The sequence below is a fragment of the Cupressus sempervirens genome, chromosome 1, assembly GCF_028749045.1.
Source record: "Cupressus sempervirens isolate cs-2001-9-10 chromosome 1, ASM2874904v1, whole genome shotgun sequence".
In the NCBI taxonomy this organism is placed as follows: domain Eukaryota; kingdom Viridiplantae; phylum Streptophyta; class Pinopsida; order Cupressales; family Cupressaceae; genus Cupressus; species Cupressus sempervirens.
Window position 1 is genome coordinate 384,065,561 of NC_143118.1, and position 6,104 is coordinate 384,071,664.

General features: G+C 39.7%; 1 pseudogene; it reads right to left on the minus strand.

Annotated features, from left to right (window-relative positions):
- Positions 1 to 388: 388 nt before the first annotated feature.
- LOC149577887 (UDP-glycosyltransferase 92A1-like) lies at positions 389 to 5,654 on the minus strand (annotated as a pseudogene).
- Positions 5,655 to 6,104: the final 450 nt, after the last annotated feature.

Genomic DNA, 6,104 nt, shown 5'->3' on the forward strand with positions numbered 1-6,104 from the left:
TTAAAACAATAATTCAATGATAAAATAAGAGATAACATATCAATTCTAATATCTAACAAAATTTAGCATCGCTTTCAATTTTTTAGAAATTATCACAAATATAAAATAATAATTCTCATTGATCTTTTAATATGAAAAATGATGATAAATTGCATTTAAAAAATACAAAATAATGACTTGTTGACTAAATATAGGTAGGGATCATTTTAGAAATTGTCCTTAAAGAAAGGAGCACTCAAAGTAAGGAGCACTAAGAAATATCACACATACAGATTTAAGGGATACTGTTTTCCCTCCACAATAAGTAAATTCAACATTGGCATCATCTGATCTCAACAGAACCCGGGGACAATTAAACATGAAAATCGGTGTCAATACTTATCATCCTTCACAAGGATTGAGAACCAGTATAAGTGGTCAGAATATTGTGTATCATGTCGTCAACATCACGCATGGACGAGCCTTTGTCGATTCCATCTCCACGATCCATTATTGCTCTTCTGGCAGCATCTCTCATGGCCGCTGCTCTTTCTCTCAGTCGCTCGCCTCTCTCTTTCGACATCAACATCTTCACCGTCCTCTCCACCTTCTCCTTCCCCAATTCTCCCTCACTTCCTCTGCACATCTCCACACACACGTTGACCTCCTCTAGAAGCTTCGAATTGAAGTATTGCTCGGCTGCGATGGGCCATCCAATCATGGGAACTCCCTGGCTCAGACTCTCCAATGTCGAATTCCACCCATAGTGACTCAAAAATCCTCTCGTCGAAGGATGGGACAAAATCACACGCTGGGGCACCCATTTCTTAATAACCAGTCCCTAATTCTTGGCCCCCATTCGCTCTTCGAATCCATCCGAAAGAAACTCTGAGGAAAACTCTGCAGTCAATGGCACCCTGTACCCTCATGCCTTTTGAGGCTTACATATACTTAAAATAACTCCCTTAACCGATCCAAAGTAGTTGGATCCTCTAACAAAGCAACTAATCCTTATTTGACCATTACTTTTCAAATATTTAAATTTTAAAACTTATTTAAATAACTTTCTAGACTTTAGGACTTCAAAGTTTTTCCATGACTTTGTCAGGGTGCCCTGCACCATACTCCCAAGGATCAAATCAATCCAAGTCCCTTGGATTGGGAGTTTCTTCCATTTCCTCCAATCTCTGTCCACTTCTTTTTGAGGACCTACAACAAAAGAGTATCCCATGTTCATGTGTTCCATGCCCCTGAAATCAAACATTATGTGCTCATGCCAAGCATTAAATATGTTAGTCTTCATGTTTATATTCCCATAGATGTGTGCAAAAGCAGAACTTGCATGGTGAACACTATCAAACTCCGACAATCCTGTCACAAAAGTGTTAGAAACAAAAATAAACAAGGTTTTCTTATGCACCAAAACATATGTTTGGCAAATTGCTCCCTCCATTAGATTCACTACTTCATCCTCCTCCTCAAGCACTCCTTGTGAGATTTTTTTCCTTGTAGAGAAATATGATTCCAAGGTCTCTCCATGACCATCCTCATGCCCCTGTCCTAGGCACTCTTCCACTACACCACCCTTCATTTTCCATTCTTCAACTATGGCATCCAACTCATCCCAAAAATCTGTCTTTTTATCAAGTCCTTGTAGACTTGCTACTCCACCATCTTCAACACAATGTTTTACCTCACAATCATCCTCTAGAACCTTTATCTCAGTAGGTTCCCTTAGCAACTTCCTCTTCTCAGTCAGCCTCTTAATGGGCCAAACAATCTTTCTTGTCATCTTCATGTGCCAACTTGTGGCATTCTTCACCATCTCTGTTTCCAAGAGTCTAAACTCTTCATCCCTTAAGGTCCCTGTCATCCTTGAGACCTTCTTCAATTCATCTTCCCTATGCCATCCTTCTTGGTACTCAAACATGTCATCTATGGCTTGTTTAATAGCCCTATCTTCTCTATTTTTAACAGCAGCATATAAGGGACACATGACTATCCCAACTTGGTTATCTCCAGCCATACATTCACTCATTACCCTGGCATATTCTACAATCTTCACCTCTATCCCGATCTTTTCATCTTTTTGAGCCTCTCCTGTTTGTGGCTCACCTACCACCATTTTCACTATCCTATCATCTTCATACCCTGATTGCTCTTGGTTCACCTTCATAGGCTTCTCTGCTTGCTTTCTTGGCTCTTCACATGAACCTTGCTCATCCACTACTCTCTCCTCCAAGATCTTTATTGGATCTACAACTCCTTGTGCCTTATCATAGGCCTGATGTACCAAATCAATTGCTATCTTGTTGTCCACCTTGTCTTCTTCTTGTTCCCTTTGTCCTAGGAACCCCACTCTTTCAAACAAAAAATTTGTTGGCATCCTCCATGATGCTGCTTCTTCTTCCAAAGATCTCAGTATAACTTGACTTCCACCATGCTTGAAGGTTTAACTATTCAATGCCCCATCATATAATGTATGCTTCTCTGCTTGCCATGACCTCCCAAGGATCAAATGGCATCCTACCAATGGAATAACATCACATAAAATAGAATCCTCATAGGTTCCAATGCTGAAAGGAACATATACTTGCCTTCTAACCTTAACTTGGTGTCTATCATGCAATCCTTGTACCATGTAAGGTCTTCTATGCACTAGTTGTTGTAGGTTCAACTTCTCAACCATCTCAATTGAAACAAAATTGAAAAATGAGCCACTGGAAATGACCATTTTGCAAACCTTACCCATACATTTGCATTGTGTTCTAAATTGTGAGTATCGATGAGTCTCAAAATCTGTAGTCATGATGGCTTCAACTTATTTTACCCTTCAATTCGACTTCCTCTACAAACTAAGATCCATCCAACTTTGAATCACCACCTTGGAATACTCTTAAAGGATAATTCAACTTCAAGGTTCAACAAGGGATTCTAAGTCTTCAAAACCTTAGTTTTCGTTCTGCTCTTCTCCCAAAGAATCTTCTGTGCTCTGATACCAATCTGATGCAGAGGCTAGTGGAATGTTATGATTCCTTCATAGTTTAATAACTTCTTTCCTTCTTTGTTTGATAGAAACTTTCCCCTTCTCCAATTACTAATCACTCTTGGACCCACTCCGCTCTATAGACCTATCAAAGGTCAACTCCGAACACTTTAGACTCCACTAGACTCCACATACTAATGTCTATACTGTTGGAAATCTTCCTCTCATGCAACAATGCATATTTGATCATATGTATTGTGACTGTCCTCGGAATACTATTGCTTCAACTTCTTCCAAAGACCTATCCACTAGGGTCAATATCAATGGACCCACTATTCCTTATCACAAATTAGGATTCTCTAAAAATCCCTGTACAACATCTAATCCTTTCACAAAACTCCCTTAACACATTCATGAGAAAATTCATCACAAACCGCCATGTCACTGCCCCTTAGATAGACCTGACAATAGTCATTCATAACTTTTGAACCAGACTTTATTTGCTCAATCAAACCGTTGATATTTGGTACAATTTGTCTCTCTCCAACATATCCAAAATTTGGCAAGATCCAACAGTTAACTTTGGAGAAATGACCCTCGCACTAAACTGCAATTTACTGAGACAAGTATTCCTTTCTCCTGTGACTGTCCAGTCACTTCTCTACCCTCCAACATGACCAACCTCTCTTATTCTCCTGCAAATGGGGTTCATTCCTTCATAATCAATGTTAGGAAATTATATTACAAGTGTGGATCCATCCCCAAGAAACAATATGTACAAAAGGGGATGGATCTCATGAATCCATGACTGGCACTAAAACAAAAATTAGAGATTTCTACAGAACAGTCAATCTTAATGATTGAATTAGTATTAAAAATCACTTGGAGCTAGATCTAATGGAATTTAAAAAAATTATTACACATCTATCTCCAAATCAATAGGTCAATACAGCATCAAAAGACTTCAAATTTGTAAGAAAGCAACTATTATTAATTCCAATATGGACACAGCTTGTACAATCTAAAATTCCAACTTCACCACTGTACCCTCATGCCTTTTGAGACTTACATATACTTAAAATAACTCCCTTAACCGATCCAAAGTAGTTGGATCCTCTAACAAAACAACTAATCCTTATTTGACCATTACTTTTTAAATATTTAAATTTTAAAACTTATTTAAATAACTTTCTAGACTTTAGGACTTAATGTTTTTCCATGACTTTGTCAGGGTGCCCTGCACCAGGCCGGACTACCCAGATGAAGGGCTGCCCGCTTGATTCCAAACCAAGTGCCAACTCTTTCATATTCGACGCAGAGATCGTGTTCTGCGAGCCGAAGGAAACGTAGATCACACTACGAACTTTCTGAGAATTGAGCCACCGCAAGCAGGAAACCGCATCGGTGGTTGCATCCTTACCTTGCAATAACTCATCAGACATAACATGGGATTGAGTGGAAGAGAGAAACTCTTGAGGAAGGAGAGGGCCAACCCCCCAGACAGGCCTGCCGGTGGATATTCTGAGATGTTCCAAATATCCGTTCTCGAGCTGTTGGAAGGAGTTGCATATAAATCCCCAGCTGCGCATATTGCGGGGTAACTGGCGAGCCTGAAACAAGCTCCAGGGATCCGTTCCTGTCGCCATTTTTATATTAGTGGGAAGCTGAGATCGGTGCAGCGAAACGTGAGGCAGATCTGGGAGGGCGAACTCTTCCGAGTGGGTCTTTGTGTGGGGTAGATGATTCCACATAGAGTAGTAAAGCAAGGTGCCATAGACGCCGCAGGTGAGGAAGAAGATTCTGGGTATTCCAAACGTGTCGGCGACGTCTTGGGTCCAGCCGAGGAACATGTCGCTGATGATGCAGAGAGGGGCGCAGCCATCTTCTTCCGAGATCTTACGGATCAGATCTTCGAAATGGGGCTGCAAATGCTCTGCGGCTTCCATGAAAGTGACGAACTGCGAATAAGGCAGCGAATCTAAGTTCTCAGTACGCGGTGTTAAGCCATGATCGGCACTGGAGAAAGGGAGCTCCGCCAGGCGAATGTCAAGAGAGGGGTCAGATTGAATGGTGGGTGCTAAGGCGTGAATGTTGAATGGTGGGTGTTGACGATGGTGATGGTGAATCCGGTTCGAGAGGCGAGGAGTTTGGAGAGGTGAAGGAAGGGAATGATGTGGCCCTGCGCCATGAATGGAAACATCACCACATGACGCCTTTGGATGTTCTCGCCCCATGGAATTCTGGAATCAGATGCAGATGGAGGGGCCATTGTAGATTGGATTGCACTGAGCGGCTGAAAGGTGATTACTCTGCTTTGCGAATCCTTTCCGGGCACAGAATCAAACGGCACTGGTAATGTGGTCCTCGTTTCGTCAAGGATGAACTTTTTGTGGCATTGAAGGTATACAATTAATCATTTTGGGTCGGCACATGACGCACCCAAGTACGTGAGTAAAAATATTCCTACAGGACAACTGTCAACATTTTATATGTCGGCCAAAAGCCTTTATGGATTAAATTCGTTGCAAATGCGACAAATATGACGTTCTAGATGATGGTTAAAGTTATAGTTAGGTTGGGGGTTACGGTTGTGAATATATTTTAGCTAGGATATTTATCTCGTCCATCTTATTTTTTCCATTTGTCTCTTTTTCTATTAATCTTATTAGTTTCATAAATATATGCTAAAAAAAAATCTTTATTTGACTTTAAATATCTCTTCAGCGTATCCATTGCACCCTAACATGCGATTGTTAGTTTTGTTTTGTTTAAAATAATATCTTAATAACTAGGTAAGAACCTACAATACAATGGTAAATTGTGAGCTTCTTATTAGGGAGGTCAAGGAATTGAATCTACATGAACTTAATAATTAATAACAATTAATCGCAATACATAATGATAATTAATCTTAACTTCAACCACTTACCAATTAAAAAAATGAATCCCTTTATAACTTAGATATTTTTATTTTATTAAATTTAATAAATTGATATAAGTATTGTTTTCTTCTACTTTTATCCATCAACATACACTTTACAAATATTTTAAAATTCAAAAAATTAATATTTTATAGTATTATTGGCTGATAGGCTTTTCCTATGAGGTTGCTTGCAACTAGAATTTGATTCATGCTGAA